This window comes from Oryx dammah, unplaced genomic scaffold (assembly GCF_014754425.2).
Source record: "Oryx dammah isolate SB20612 unplaced genomic scaffold, SCBI_Odam_1.1 HiC_scaffold_27, whole genome shotgun sequence".
Lineage (NCBI taxonomy): Eukaryota > Metazoa > Chordata > Mammalia > Artiodactyla > Bovidae > Oryx > Oryx dammah.
Window position 1 is genome coordinate 3,146,354 of NW_024070211.1, and position 15,993 is coordinate 3,162,346.

Below are 15,993 nucleotides of genomic sequence, written 5' to 3' on the forward strand. Positions count from 1 at the left end.
CTCGAATGATAGTTTAGCTGGATGGATATACAATTTTAGGTTGACAGTTTTTTTTTTTTCCTTTTCTGGTTTCTATTGTTTTGAGAAGTCTCATCGGTCTAGTTGAGGTTTCTTTTTAAGTATTATTTTTAAAAATTCATTTTAAAAGTAATTAAATAATTCCTTTTTATCTCTGGAGTTCACTATGATCTGTGTAGGTATAGCATATTTATTCTGCTCAAGACTCATGTTCCCTGAACCGTAGGAATCATGTCTGTCAGTCAACCTCAGTCAATAAATGGTCTCTCTTTCCTATTCTCTCCTTTTTGGAGTTGGAATTAGGCAACTGTTGAACATTAACTTCTCTTTCCTACCTTCTATCTCTTTGTCTCTCCACGATGCATTGTGAGTAATTCTTCAAACCAAACCAATCCTGCAATTCATTATTTCCCTTTTTAAGTGTAAGTAAGTGTCGGTCACTTAGTCGTGTCCGACTTTTGGCAATCCCATGGCAATCTCAGAGGAGCCCACCAGGCTCCTCAGTCCGTGAAATTCTCCAGGCAAGAATACTGGAGTGGGTTGCCATTTCCTTCTCCAGGGCTCCTGTAGGGGAAATTAGAATGGTACCTCTCAAGTCCAAGGGAGCCCCCTGGGCATGTTCATTATCAGAGTGATCCTCTCCTTTGTAAAGCGCTTCTGACTGCCAGACTGTTGAACTGTGAGCCACTCAGGAGCCACTGCTCTTCTGACCTTAACATATCTAATACGTACCCCAAAGATCTTTCCTTTGGGAAAGATTTCTCGTTAGCTTTGTCTAATCTGTTTAACTTTCCCACCAAAGTTTTAATTTCAATGACTATTTTTTTCATTTCTAAAAGTTCCACTGGTTTCATTTTAAAATCTCCCTGTACTTTCTTTTTTCCCCAACATCTTACTCTTTCCACTTATCCTTCAATGTTTTAATTTATATCCTTGATTGTAATCATGCTTATTTTTTTGAGGGGGGCACTCCTTCAGGCCATTCTATTAAATTAAGGATCTAATCTTGATGTTTGCTTCTTGGTGCTTTTCCCATATGGTGTTTTTTTCATGTTTTTATAAATTTTATGGAATAAGACCTCATCTTTAAAGCTGCTCTTACATGGGAATCTGTGTAGTTTGGATTGAGGACCTGTATGGTAATGCCTGTGGCTGGGAACCTGGCTGAAAATCCAGAGTGGTTATTCCCATTCTGCTAGTGCTTCTAACCTGGGGTCCACAGTGCTGTCTACAGTTTAGCAAGTCTGAGTCCACTAAACTTCTGAGGTTCTCTGGACTCCAATGTCAGGCTCCCATTCTGACAGCAGTGGTCATGTTTCCACTGGGTAATTTACTTAAAGAGCCTAGATCTGGGTTCAAAATAAGATTTCCCCATGGTTGCTTCCTCTTACCCGCTCCCAAGCTTTATAGCTCTTTATTCCATCCATTTCTGAAACAGATGGTACAGTGATTGCTGGTCAGGAACAGTCAGGGCAGAGATCACTGATAAAGCTGCTGGTAGTAATGTCTTTATGACTAACACTGCCATATCCTTGCATGAACAGCTTTGCAAAACTGTGGAGCCTCAGATCCCAGAGCGGGCCCAGTTCTGGCAGCAGCTCGCCTCTTTGAATGACCCTGTGAGCATGAATGCATGACTATGGGTCTGAGTTCAAGTTCCTGGTGGGGTAACTGGAGGCATATCATAAACTTGGTCATTGCTCTTCCTCTTCTCTGCCACTGACTTTCTCCACACGGGTCTGCACAGGGCAGGGGCCTCCCAGTGACCTCTGTGATGCTGTGGAATCCTCAAGAACAACTCCATGACCTCTGTGATGCTGTGGAATCCTCAAGAACAACTCCATCTGAGTTCTCTTCCATCTTTTAAAATAAGTGCCACAGGAACCTCATCTTGTAGAGTTTTTGGTCATTAAAAAGGGGACATCACTAATGGACCAACAGGATTTGATTTTTCTTTCTTAAGAGAAGTTCTTTTTCAGAACATTTCCTCCTGATTTGCATCTGGGGAGGAGAAAAAGTTCACTGAAATGACAGCACACGTTGGGTAGCTGTTGCCAGGAAAGCCCACTGATGTTTAGGAGGGCAGACCTGCTGCTTTGATGACACGAGCAGGGGTCCGATGGGGCCACAGGAGCCGGGCCAGGCCACGCCTGTCCATCTCCTCATCCAGAAAGGGCTGGAGAATCGCTGACTTGCAGGGCTGTTGGGAAGACTCTAAGAGGTGATGTCAGGAAACACCTTTCCCAGCAGGAGCTCGGTAAATACCAGATCCTCCCCCTCTTTGTCTCTCCCCCCACCTTTTTTTTGGCCACACCTTGCAGCTTGTGGGATCTTAGTTCCTCGACCAGGGATCAAATCCAGGCCTCCAGCAGCGAAAGCGTGGAGTCCCAACTACTAGACCGCCAGGGAACTCCCTCGCTGCTTTGTATCTCTGATGTCTAATAAATACAGACAGGGAGGATGTGGCTGGCTGACATGGAAATCTCTCAGACAGCGGGAGGAGGCGCTCAGTTCTGCACAAGCCCTCAAGGGAGGCCGCCGGCCGGACCCTCCCCGGCCGGTGCTTGCTGGAAGCCTGCTCCACGCTGGGCTCGTGAGGTGCTTGCTCCACAAGTCACTGCCAGATGGTGCTGTGGCAGCCACAGGTGCTCCAGGTGTCCCGGGACACTCTGCCAGGACCCTCCAGGAAAGCCACCTGCAAGAGCTGGGCTGACCACACCTCAGAGCACCCGCCACGCCCCAGGGTCCCTGAGAGGAGCCCCGAGAAGAAGGCTCCAGACCTGACCCTGCCTTTTACTGGCTGTGCAGCCTGGACAAGCTGGGTGAACACTCAGTTGTACCATTCAAGAGACAGGTCCAAGGTCCCCCCAGGGCAGTGGAGAGGGCCTTGCCATGGGTCACGGGGCCTAGGCCCACCCGGGTTGGCTGGGACCATCAAAGAGACACTTAACGGGAAGAACCTGGCAGGAACGGTGACTCAGTCAGCTGGCTTCATTGAGTGCAGTTCAACAAGCCCTCATAGGACTTCCCTTGTGGTCCAGCAGCTGAGACTCTGAGATCCCAATGCAGGGGGCTTAGGTTCGATCCCTGGTCAGGGAACTAGATCTCACGTGCTGCAACAAAGACCCAGTGCAGCCAAATAAATAAATTAATTAATAAATATTAAAAAACAAAGAAACAAAAAACCCCACAGACCTCTTATGGGGTATCTAAGGCTGGGCCAAAGTTGGAGAAGACTCTTGAGAGTCCCTTGGACTGCAAGGAGATCTAACCAGTCCATTCTAAAGGAAATCAGTCCTGAATATTCATTGGAAGGACTGATGGTGAAGCTGAAGCTCCAATACTTTGGCCACCTGATGGAAAGAGCTGACTCATCGGAAAAGACCCTGATGCTGGGAAAGATTGAAGGCGGGAGGAGAAGGGGTCGACAGAGGATGAGACGGTTGGACAGAGGATGAGAGGATGAGACGACTCGATGGACATGAGTTTGGGCAAGCTCTGGGAGTTGGTGATGGACAGGGAGTCCTGGTGTGCTGCGGTCCACGGGGTCACAAAGAGTAGGACACAACTGAGCAACTAAACTGACTCCCTTGCTTGCTAAGCTGTGAGCCATGTTCAACAGCAGTCCCCTGAAGCCTCTATCCCCAGCAACTGCTAAATTACTAAATGTAAAATTACACCAATGAGAGTCCAACTTGGGACTTGCCGCCTAATTAACATTCTTTCAAGTACCCAGGTGTTCAAAGCTGAAGAAATCGTTATCTCCCTGCCTGAGTTTCTGCAGACACCCCTGCTACCAGCCTCCTGACAATTAGGCAGCACCCTGGAGAGGTCATTCCCAGCCATGGTGTGGTCTTCATGGTACTGGGTCTGTAAACCTTTCCAGCGAGCAGAAGGCAGAGCTGTCTGAGGCTCTGATGGCTAATTAAGCCTCAACCTGAGCACTTAGCTCCTCACAGGAAAGCGTGAAACTCTCAGACAGAGTGAGGCAGGTTGAAAAGGATGGCCTTACTACCAGCAGAGCTGGTATCTCCACGTCCCCTTGTGGAAGTGAGAAACATCAATGCTTTCTGCCTTTGCTCTGATGGCTAGGAAGTGAGTAGCCGAAGCCACAGCTCAGTCATAGCAGCTGGGTAATCACAGGAGAAAGTACAGCCACAGCAGTAACAGGGACAAAGATAGCAGTTACTGAACGCCTGCGACTTGCCAGCCATTTTTGCTAAGTGCTTTACATATATTACCCTATTCAGTTCTTTCAGTCATGAGCTGAAGAAGGTATTACTAGATCCATTTCACAGGGGAGCAGACTGAGGCACAGGGATTAGGGACATGTGCTCAGTGGCAGAGCTGAGATTCGGGTCTAGGCCTGCCCGCAGGGTCCACTCTCCTGCATTTGAGCTTCTCAGCTGGCTTGTGTCTCCTCTTCACATCTGTGCTTTACTTTTGGCCCTGATGTTTCATATTTATCCATATTTCCTGAGAAGTCCTGCAAATCCAGGAGATGGGTTTTGCATAAATAAATAAATGCAGGTCTGAGTACCAGTGAACCAAAGAAAGAACAACATTCTAGAGACTTGAAAAGTCAGAGTTCACATGGGGACACTTACGCTGGGGTGGCAGGGACAGGGGGACCCCCAAACTCAACCTCTGTCATTATAATCTGAACTGTGGGGAACACACCACCCACAGGCAGGAAGGTTCTAACCTTCTGTTCTACAAAACAGGCCCGGTGATTTTCTAAAAGACCACCACTTTGGGGATATTGGCTAAGCAGGCTTGCTAGTCACGGAATTCTTAGATTTAAGGGGGAAAAAAACCCTAACAGTTTTCATTATGGGATGCTGTGAACTGAGATAGCCCATTACTATGTAACTTGAGGAGACATGAGGTGCTTCCTTCCCCTGCTGGGATCCCCAATCCCCCAGAGGGCTGCTCCTTCACTGCAGAGGGTCTGGATTCTTCAGTTATTATCAACCAGACTCATGCAAGGGACTCGTTTATACAACATTCTCAGTGATGGGGAGGCCCAGGAGGGAGGGAAACTGAGAAAGGTCCCTGGGTGGGGATGTGTTCGTGAAGCTGGGGGGGCACCAAGACTCACCATGGCCGGGAAAATAATTCCTGGAAGCTGCCCCTCCCTCGCCCTGCAGAGAGAAGCTTTGGCAGATAATCTGTTTCCCAGGAGCTCGGACAGAGAGCATGGACATCTGCTCCATTTGCATGAAATCGACAATTACTGGTGGACCGAAATGAATCAGCGTTCAGTTCCCAATGCTGTCTCTTGTGAATGTGCTTAATAGGGGCTCTGATCAGCTCCGGGTTCAAAATGGGTAAAATCTTGTTTCTGAAAAGCCTGAGCGCAGACCTGGGGGCACGCTGGCCACCCAGGCACTGAAGCCCTCGGGTCTCTGCTGCGGTACCAGTGCCTCCCTGGAAATACATGAACACGAGCAGCCTTGACAGACTCTTTAAGCAGGGCCTAATGTTCCACAGCCCACAAGCCACCGACTTCCAGATTAAACTGATCCCTTCCTAAGTTCCTAACCAACCTGAGCAGAGTAGTAAGCTTCCCGTCACTGGGAGTGAGTAAGCAGATGCTAGTAGAGACTTCTGATGGATGATGTCAAGGGGAGCCTATATGTGTAGGGGTCTGAACCAGATGACTCCAAATCGTCTGTTGGAACCCTGAGTATAGGAGTCCATAATTTCTGATGTTTGTGGGATAAAATGAGCACCGAAGAATTGATGCTTTTGAACTGTAGTGTTGGAGAAGACTCTTGAGAGTCCCTTGGACAGCAAGGAGATCAAACCAGTCAGTCCTCAAGGAAATCAACCCTGAATATTCACTGGAAGGACAGATGCTGAAGCTGAAGCTCCAATACTCTGGCCACTTGATGCAAAGAGCTGACTCATTTGGAAAGACCCTGATGGTGGGAAAGATTGAAGGCAGGAGGAGACAGGGGCGACAGAGGAGATGGCTGGATGGTATCACCGACTCCATGGACCTGAGTTTGAGCAAGCTCCGGGAGATGGTGAAGGACAGGGAGGCCTGGCGTGCTGCGGTCCACGGAGTCACAGAGAGTCGGACACGACTGAGCAGCTGAACAGTAACAACAAGCACTGTGTGGTCACACCCACTGCCCTAAGAGGCTGAGCCGCCACTGGGTCCCGGCCCTCCACTAGTGTGCCTCTTCCCTGGGCCAAGTCCCCCGTTTCAAGAATGAAGTGGATGTAGTCCTGCCCCCAGCCTCTTCACTGGCAGGAGAGAAGGACCTCCACCCACATCTTAGGTTCGTTTGCATATTAAGGGAAAGCTCACGGGACTTCCCTGGCAGCCCAGTGGTTAAGACGTTGCCTTCCAGTGTAGGGGCTGTGGGTTCTACATCTGGTCAGGGAGCTAAGATTCCACAATCCTCCTGGCCAAAAATCCAAAACACATCACAGAAGTGATATTGTAACAAATTCAGTAAAGACTTTAAAAATGGTCCACATCAAAAAAAAAAAAAAGTTAAAAAATAAATAAATAAAAGAGAGAAAACATGCAAAGCACTTAGTACGGGTGCCGGGCACAGGCTGAATCAAAGCTGCTCGGCCGGTTCTGACTCTGTGACCCCGTGGACTCTCACCCGCCAGGCTCCTCTGTCCAGGGGATTCTCCAGGCCAGAATACCGGAGTGGGTAGCCTTTCCCTCCTCCAGGGGATCTTCCTGACCCAGGGATCAAACCCCGGGTCTCTGCATTGCAAGCAGATTCTTAACTGTCTGAGCCACCAGGGAAACCTTGGGTACAGAGCTTGCTCACTAAATACTTGTGGTTAAGCCCCGAGCAAGCCCAGGAGGCCCCTGTGTCCCATTTAACTCCTCAGCGTGGCTTAGGGTGCAGTGGCTTCACCTAAGGGCACTGGGACAGTGATGAGCAGGTTTCATGTATCTTGAAGTCTCCAGGAGAAGCAGTTGGATGGGGCCGACTTACAGATGCAGGATGCAAGGGGGAGCCAGGGCTGACGCCACGGATGGGCTCGGGTGCCCAGAGTGCGGCAGGCCTTGCGGGCTCTTATTGGCTGAGTAAAAATACAAACAGGCGAGCCAGTGTATCCCGGGACGTCTTGCCAGCGGTGTGGACAGGGCCGCCGGCCAGAGGCAACGTGCAGGGTCACTAATGAATTCCCTTCACATCTTTTGAGAATGAAGAGACGCATCAGTACACAAACAGCCGAGGCAGAACTGATTTCCTGGTTCACGTGGCCACTTCCTGGCTCCACTTCCAGGAGTCAGTCTGAACTGAGCTCTCTTTCCACTTTTTTGAGGCCTTTGAAAGTGAATGCATAGGAGCAATCTGCTGGATCTGGGGCCCAGGGTCTCTTGTGCTTGGATGGTAGCCCTTCTTGGCTTCAGGCCCCGCACTCCACCCCTGGCCACCTGCTGGGGCCAGAAATACCCTTGGTCAGAGGATCAGTCACTTCCAAAGCAAATTCCTCCTGTCGGCGGGCAGATGGACCTGGGAATTCTGGCTATGTTCCTCTCCTGCCCCAAGTTTGGCAGACATACGTTCTGTCCTGGATCTGGGCAGACGCCGAGCCTGTGCTGGCTGACCACACCTGCTGGGAGGTCCAGGAGCGGAGTGACCGGGGTCACTAGGAGCCTTGGGTGACCCACTGGCCGAGGTCTTGGGGCTGGTGGGGTCCACGTGCTCATGTAGCTCCAGCATTTCACCACCCAAAGGCCTTGGCACCGTTCTCTGCAGGCGGCACTCATGGAGAACGTGAAACATGGGTTTCATGTCCCTCATCAACTGACAGGTAATCAACCACTGACAGGTACCAGGTGCCGCGTATGTGCCAAGTCCTGTGCCAGGAGCTGGTGATACAGAGGTGAGCAACACAGACAGGGCCTGACCCAGAGCCCTGAGTGCAGAGTGAAGGGAGAGGGAGGAAGCAGGACGCAGCCGCAGGAGCGGGACCCGGACCAAGGGCCAGGGCCTGGCGCTGGGGGGCAGCCTCAGCTCTGCCACCTCCCAGCTCCGACTCTGGGGACCCCTTCAACTCTCTGAGTCTCAGAGTCCTTGTCCACTCTCTATAGAATATGGTGAGTCAGATGCCTGCCCATGAGGAGGCTGTGAGGATCCGAGTTAACTGACACCGTCAAGCATCGGCATAGACATCCGTCCCGTCTGCGGTGACGGGCACCAAAGCCGAGAGCAGGGACTTCCCCGGTGGCCCAGTGGTGAAGAATCCGCCTGCAATGCGGGAGACCTGGGTTCGATCCCTGCATTGGGAAGATCCCCTAGAGAAGGGAATGGCTACCCACTCCAGTATTCTGGCCTGGAGAATTCCATGGACTGTACAGTTCAGGGGGTTGCAGAGAGTCAGACACAACTGGGCGACTTTCACCCACCCACTCACTTACTCACTCCGTTGTCGGGGCTTCCCAGCTGGCTCAGTGGTAAAGAACCTGCCTGCCAGTGCAGGAACGCAGGGGACTCAGGTTCAATCCCTGCATTAGGAAGACCTGGAGAAGGAAATGGCAGCCCACTCCAGTATTCCTGCCTGGGAAATCCCATGGACAGAGGAGCCTGGTGGGCTACCGCCCACGGCGTCGCTAGGAGTTGAACACAACTTCACGGCTGAGCATACACGCACTACGTCTCCAAGGCATTTTTATCAGGTCATGTCTGATTCCCTGGGCCCTGGGCTGGAGCCAGTCACCATCACCACAGCTCAGAGTTTTGTCTGCCTGGAGCCTGCCCCCTGCTGGACTGGACCCAGCTCTATAGTTGCCTCATCTCTGGTCCTCTGGTGGGTAACCTTCTGGGGATCATCCCTGCTTCTGTCTGTGTGGGGGTCCCATGGCTGGAGCTCCTGGGTACCATCAACCTCTGGTGCTCTCGTCCCAGCATCCTTAGGACCTGCCACACTCTGGCTTCCCATCAAGGGGTTCTTCTATCCTGCAAGCTATGAAGCAGGGTAGGGGAAGAAAGGCAAGTCCCTATTTTGTAGATAAAGAAACTAACGTTTCAACTGAGAATTAATTAGAGGCCAGAATCCAAGTAAGGTCTTCCAGCTGGAGCCCATGGTGGGAATACTCACTGGCCTTTCCTGGATGTCGATTTGCCTTGCTCTAGCTGACGAAACATGAGTGAAAGTCACGTGTTAGTTCCAGGTGAAACCGAAGAGCCAGTGTGTAATTCACCACAATCTCAACCTCCTACTGAGGGAGCTTCCACTGGCCTGGATGGCTGAGTGACTACAAAGATCAGAGCCCCGGCCTACCCACAGTGGACCGGAAGCACAAGTGAGGAATGGGCCTCTGCTGTGCCGCATCTCTGAGGCTGTGGGGGGTGTTTGTTCCTGCAGCATAACCTCGCCTGTCCTGACTGATACAATGTGAGTGTTTACCTTAGACACTTCACTTACAGAGCGTGCACTCTCTGTTGGTTTCATCCCAGATGCAGGAGGCACAGGGGCTGCTCACACACAATTCCTGCCCTCAAGGGGTTCGGGGTCCAGACACCTATTTGGAAGGAAGCTGCCCACACTGAGCTTGAGGGAGGAGCAGGACCAGGTGAGGGGTACCTTGGGGGTGGCTGCATATCCCCTAAGCGGTAACCCCCTGCTGTCTGCAACATCACTCAGGAAGGAAATGAAGCTGTGAGATGGTTAAGGCCATAGGCAGCTTTTCTTGGGGGCGGGGGAGAAAGGATGGGCTGTGGCTGGGTGGGAGCAGAGGGCCGGGGAGGCTGGCTGAAGGGTGCCGTGCTCTGGGTGACTCCAGGATTTATTACTACAGCTCATTACTTGGTCTCAAGGGAATCCAGAAAACAATTCGTGCGTTCAGTTGCATTAGAGTAATTCCCTTTTTACTTTTCCCCAACTAAGATAATGACAGCTTTCCTGCAATTAGGAGAAGGTCTTCTCTGTGTAAAGATTAATTGGGTGTTAAACGAGCAGGCCTGCCTGAAACCAGACAGCTGAGCTGGAATGAATTAGATGTCAAACCGCAGCTCCAGGGAAAGGGTGAATAATTCATTCATGGCCACAGTCAGCTGCGGACTTGAGGCTGCCCCTCCAGTAACCTAGGCCAGTGCTTGGGAGGGGTTGTCAAGAAAGACGGGGTTGGGGGGGGAAGGCGAATGCAGGAACAGAGAGAAACAGAACCTGGGGGCCCCCACGCTGACAGGAGACCGATTTTTCTCAACTCGGGCCACAGTTAAGGTCACCTACGTGTGTGTGGTGTTCTAATCCTATGAGTCCCCCCCTCGCCTTTTTTTGTTTTTTTTTGGCCTCACTGTGCAGCCTGTGGGCTCTTCGTTTCTGACTGGGGCTCGAACCTGAGTCCTTGGCAGTGAAAGCGTACAGCCCGAACCATGGGACCTCCAAGGAATTTCAAGCCAGCTCCCTCTTATATAGCTTAAGACAGATCTTAGCATAAAATAAATGCTCAATAGGAATCCCCAGGCTCTCACACACCAGCATCTGTGTGCACTCCTGCATGTAACCCTTACAGCCTTGACGACAATACTATTATTACTCAGGGTATTGTCTGTGTCCCCTGGAGTTCAAAAAGGTGAGACTTGCCTCATAGTGGGAGTAGGATTCAAAGGGGATGCCCAGACTCCAGAGCCTGCATATCTGCAGCAGCAGAGCTGGGTCTCTTGGTGGGGAAGAGTCTGTGGCCCCGTCCCCAGCTGAGCACAGAGGCCTGCACCTGTGTGGTCCTTCTGGCTCTGTCTGCCTCTCATCTCTGATGGGTGGGGACTGGGTGAAAAGTGAAGGGCGCTCAGTCATGTCCAACCCTGTGACCCCATGGACTGTGCAGTCCATGGGATTCTCCAGGCAAGAATACTGGAGTGGGCAGCCTTTCCCCTTCCCCAGGGGATCTTCCCGACCCAGGGATGGAACCCGGGACTGGGTGGTAAGCGGTGAAGTCCTGCAGACCAGAGGCTCACTGGATGGCTGGGGAGAGAATGTGGGAAGTAAGGGGGACAGAGGACACAGGAAGACGACGGGCCCGGTCAACACGCAGGCGCGCGAGCCCGTTTTTGTGAGTGTGTGTCCACGTTTCATTCACGTGGCTCCGCGGCCCCGCTGGCCCTGGGGCCAGGCCCCCAAGGAGGCTGCGCAGCAGCAACCGGCTCTGGGTTCAGGACCCTCTGCTCCGCTCTGCAGGCGGGCGTGTGTCGTTTTCGACTCCCTATTTCTATGAACCATCAGGAGTTCCCTTCTTGCTCTTTGGAAAGGCACAGAGAAACAGGGGAAATACAGGACTCTGAGGCCTGGTATCAGGGGCTCACCGTCTACCTGGAGGTGCTGAGGGGGCTGGCAGGGCGGACAGGGTCAAAGGGCATGGCTGGCCCCTGCCCTGCCCCACCCCGCCAGCGTGTCCCACCTCCCAGCACGGGAGCGCAGCCCACGCCTGGAATAAGCCTCGGCCACCATGGGCAGACCCCTTTCTGGAGAGCTCTTAACCAAGGGCGAGGCAGAGGGCGACTGGGGTGCTCTCTCGCCTCCTGTCCAGACACGGTTGGACGGGATGTTACTAGAGAGGAAACCACCAGGCTGATGGAGACGATTCTCGTTCAAAGCATTCTGGCTTCAAGCTTTCCCTTTATGAGGTGATCGGGTGGGGACAAAACCAGCTGCACTTTTGAGCACAGGGCTTCTATTCAGATTCGATCAAGCTCCTGTTATTTGGGAAGTTTCCCATCCTAGTTCCTTCTATGTTTAAGACCCGCCCTGGACACAGAGAACAATGAGGGCGGCAGAGGTTCTTGGGGCTGGCTGAGTTGCTGCTCTGTGTGTGTGTGTTAATGTGTGTGAGTATATGGGAATGTGTCCATGGGTGTGTGTGGGTGTGAACCGCGGGCTGTCCGGGGCTGACCCCCAGCCCTACCCCCAGTGCCTCCCTCTGCAGGACCTGCTCAGCTCTTCATTCGCCCCACAGTTCAGAGGCCGAGCGTCTAAGCATCAGTTCCAACGCCTCAGCCTGGGCGGGGTTCCTGTCCTAACCATGACCCGCCTTCCAGCTCAGTGCCCCTCTCACAGGCTGCAAGAACACCAGACTCAACGTTTCCAGACACCCCAAGAGCCCTTCCTTTGTCCTGCCAGCCCGGGCCTCTGGAGGACCCCCACCCATACTCTCCTCGGCAAAGGACAGCAGTGTTGGGACTGAGGGCCCTGAAGCCTGGCACCCTGGGGTCAGATCCTGGCTCTGGCTCTTAGGACCTGAGTGGCTCCTCTGTGCGGCCTCATTCAGTTTTCCCCCAGGGGCTGTGGGGAGACTGAGACCCTGGCGCAGGGGGAGTCTGCACCCAGCTCTTGAGTACATCAGCCCACGCTTGATTCCCTTGCTCAAAGTCAAGTTTCCTGCCCTTCCCTGAGCTCTCAAACGTGCTGGGTGCCCGGGAGATGGTGGGCACAGGCAGACCTTATCCACCTGGAGTTTGGGATCTAATATGTGTGCCAGAAAGTAGACGTAAAATGACAAGCACTGTGGGCTTCCCTGGTGGCTCAGCGGGTAAAGAACCTGCCTGCAGTGTGGGAGACCTGGGTTCCATCCCTGGGTTGGGAAGAGCCCCTGGAGAAGGGCAAGGCTACCACTCCAGTATTCTGGCCTGGAGAATTCCATGGACTGTATAGTTCATGGGGTCACAAAGAGTCAGACACGACTGAGCGACTTTCACTTTCACTTTCTACCTACTTGACACTCATCATATTTCCCCGTGTGTAGCAGGCCCTCATGTTAGAGTTTAGAGGAACAGTTGTTTACTAATGGAACCTAAACTGCGGACAACAAAGGTCCATCTAGTCAAGGCTATGGTTTTTCCAGTGGTCATGTATGGATGTGAGAGTTGGACCACAAAGAAAGCTGAGCACCGAAGAATTGATGCTTTTGAACTGTGGTGTTGGAGAAGACTCTTGAGAGTCCCTTGGACAGCAAGGAGATCCAACCAGTCCATCCTAAAGGAACTCAATCCTGAATATTCATTGGAAAAACTGATGCTGAAGCTGAAACTCCTATACTTTGGCCACCTGATGAGAAGAACTGACTCATTTGAAAAGACCATGATGGTGGGAAAGACTGAAGAGGGGAGGAGAAGGGGATGACAGAGGAAGAGATGGCTTGATGGCATCACCGACTTGATGCACATGAGTTCTGAGTAAACTCCAGGAGTTGGTGATGGACAGGGAAGCCTGGTGTGCTGCAGTCCATGGGGTTGCAGAGTCAGACACGACTGAGCGACTGAACGGGACTGAACCTGTGGAAGGTACTTTCACGTTCACAGTCTCATTTTAATCTCTCCAGATGAGTGTACCAAACCCTACATCAGATGAGGAAGCTGAGGCTCAGAGAGGTTAAGTGATTTTCCCGAGGTCCCACAGCTCATCAGTGACAAACCTGGGACCCAGATCCAGGTCTGCCTGATACCAAAGCCCCAGTTCCTATCGGTCGGCAGTGAAGGTCCCGGGGAGGAAGCAGTGACCAGAAAGAGGCCGGAGGGAAGCTGCTCTGGGAACCAGCCTTGCGAAGGCGGAGAGGCAGGACATCTTCCTCCCCCGGCCTCCAGCCTCACTTGCCAGAGGCAGCCGACGGTCGATCTCATTTCTGATGGCCTTGGCCAAATGGTCAATGGAAATGAATCCAATTTGTTCAGCAGGGGAATTGAAGAGTTGGCTTGTATTAATGTTCTGAAGCTAACAAGTAATTTATGCTCACTAGAGCCAAAGGTATGCCTTTCTCCTCTGAACTGAGAATCGGTCCTGTTAATAAGACCACGTCATCCAGGTGGCCTTGTTCTTTGACCACCTGATGCAAAGAGTCGACTCACTGGAAAAGACTCTGATGCTGGGAAAGATCAAGGGCAGGAGGAGAAGGGGCCGGCAGAGGATGAGATGGTTGAGTAGCATCACAGGCTCAATGGACATGGATTTGAGCAAACTCCAGGAAGCAGCAGAGCACAGGGGAGCCTGGCGTGCGGCAGTCCATGGGGGCGCAAACAGTCCGACATGACTGAGTGACTCAACAACTGTGGAGTACTGAGTACATCCAGGTACTGAGGAGCCTGGCAGATGGTCTGCTGCATGGTTGGGGGATGGAGGACCAGGAAAGGAGCAAGATGATGATGGCACAGAGGAGGATAACCTCACACGGTCGGGGGAGCAACTATAGAGAGCAGGGGTGGGTGCACGGCCCCCTGCACTGGCAGAGACACCTCAGCCTGAAGGCCAGGAGAGATCAGGAGCCAGCACTGGGCCGGTGGCCTGACCGCCACGGTCTCTGCCCTTTGCTGCTGCCCAGAGGTGACGTGAACCTCCTGCTGCAAATGGAGAGATGGACGCATAGGGGGGCGGCATCCTTACCCAAGCCAGGTTCCCCAGCTGGGCAGAGGCAGGACCCAGACCCAGGTCTCAGGCTGGCAAAGCCCATGCCCTCCTAACCCCAGAGTCAGAGTCCACCATTTGGCTCCCCTCCCCGTCCACTGTGGATAGAACGCACTGCTCCACCCTGCTGATCTGAGCTTCCCCAGTGGCTCAAAGGGTAAAGAATCTGCCTGCCAAGGGGGAGACCCAAGTTCCATCCCTGGGTCGGGAAGAACCCCAGGAGAAGGGAATGCTCAGGCCACTCCAGCATTCTTGCCTGGAGAATCCCACAGACAGAGGAGCCTGGCGGGCTACAGTCCAGGGATCTCAAAGAGTCAGAGAGGACGGAGCAACTGACACACACGTCCTGCTTGTGTGGTTTGACCGTTACTTGCTCTGACCAACCGAATGCGTGTGAGATTAAAGATCGTTGACAGTTCTCTGCCACTCGCCCCATCCAGAGAAGGAATCCTTTCTGCTGGTGCTCTGCAGGGCAGTGGACCACCCCAGGTGCCCCGAGCTCTGCACCTTACCCGCCCCGTAACCAACCCCTGGGCAGCAACCCCGGCTGACAGATCTGTCTCAAACCAGCATTCAGTCCCAGAGGCCTCACCCGCCCGAGGCTGGGGCAGGGGCATCCAGGCTTTCCGCCGCCTCCACATTGAAAGCACATCACTGAACGGCATGCCACGCTCCCACAGGTGTCTGTACTGGGTGGAACAGTACCCCCACCCCCTACTGAGATATGCGCTCAGAACCTGTGAGCGGGACCTGAGTTGGACAAACTGTCTTTGCAGAAGTAATTAAATCACACACAGGTAATAGGTGCCAGGTGGCTCAGTGGTAAAGAATCTACCTGCCAGTGCAGGAGACGCAGGCGGTGTGGGTTCAATCCCTGGGTCAAGAAAACCCCCTGGAGGAGGAAAGGGCAACCCGCTCCAGTATTCTTTCCTGGAGAATCCCAAGGACAGAGGAGCCTGGCGGGCTACAGTCCATAGGGGCGCAAAGAGTCAGACACGGCTGAGCACACACAGGTGCCTGCACCTGAGACAAGGTCATCCTGGATTGAGCGGGAAGCCCTGAAGTCGCCGAAACTGTCCTTAGGGGAGAAGAGAAGACGTAAAGGAGAGAAGGTGACAAGGATGAGGCGTGGGTGCAATGTTGCATCTACAAGCCGGGGAGTACGGCCAGCACTGGAAGCTGGAAGAGGGGAGGTTCCCCCAGAGCCTTTGGAGGGAACGCGGCCCTGCCAACACCCCAACTTCAGAGCCCTCCCACCCCTCCTCTCCCACTCTAGAACCCATATCAGGATTTCCCAGTGGTCCAGGGGTTAACAATCTGCCTGCCAACCCAGAGGACACGGGTTCGATTCCTGTTCTAGGAAGATCCCGTGAGCCTCGGGGCACCTAAGCCCGTTGCCACAACTATTGAGCCTACGTTCTGGAGCCCATGCTCTGCAACAAGACAAGCCACCACAGCGAAGCCCACGCCTGTCAGTGAAGCCGCAACTAGAGAGAGCCCGTGCGCAGTAACGAGGACCCAGCGTGGCCAAAATCAATCAATAAGTAAATTAAAAAATCCCACATCAGAAAACCAAGGCCATTATCGTAAGACTATCTC

At 52.8% G+C, this 15,993-nt stretch overlaps 1 protein-coding gene and 1 long non-coding RNA gene across 4 annotated transcripts in view; both read right to left on the reverse strand.

Moving 5' to 3' along the window:
* The window catches only part of TMCO4 (transmembrane and coiled-coil domains 4), a 100,819-nt gene that overhangs the window by 30,068 nt on the left and 54,758 nt on the right, over positions 1 to 15,993 (reverse strand). The window lies entirely within an intron of this gene.
* LOC120854981 lies at positions 923 to 1,926 on the reverse strand. The gene is made up of 2 exons (XR_005719114.1): positions 1,826 to 1,926; positions 923 to 1,785 (listed from the first exon to the last, which is right to left on the reverse strand). It is a non-coding gene; the product is annotated as an uncharacterized LOC120854981 (long non-coding RNA).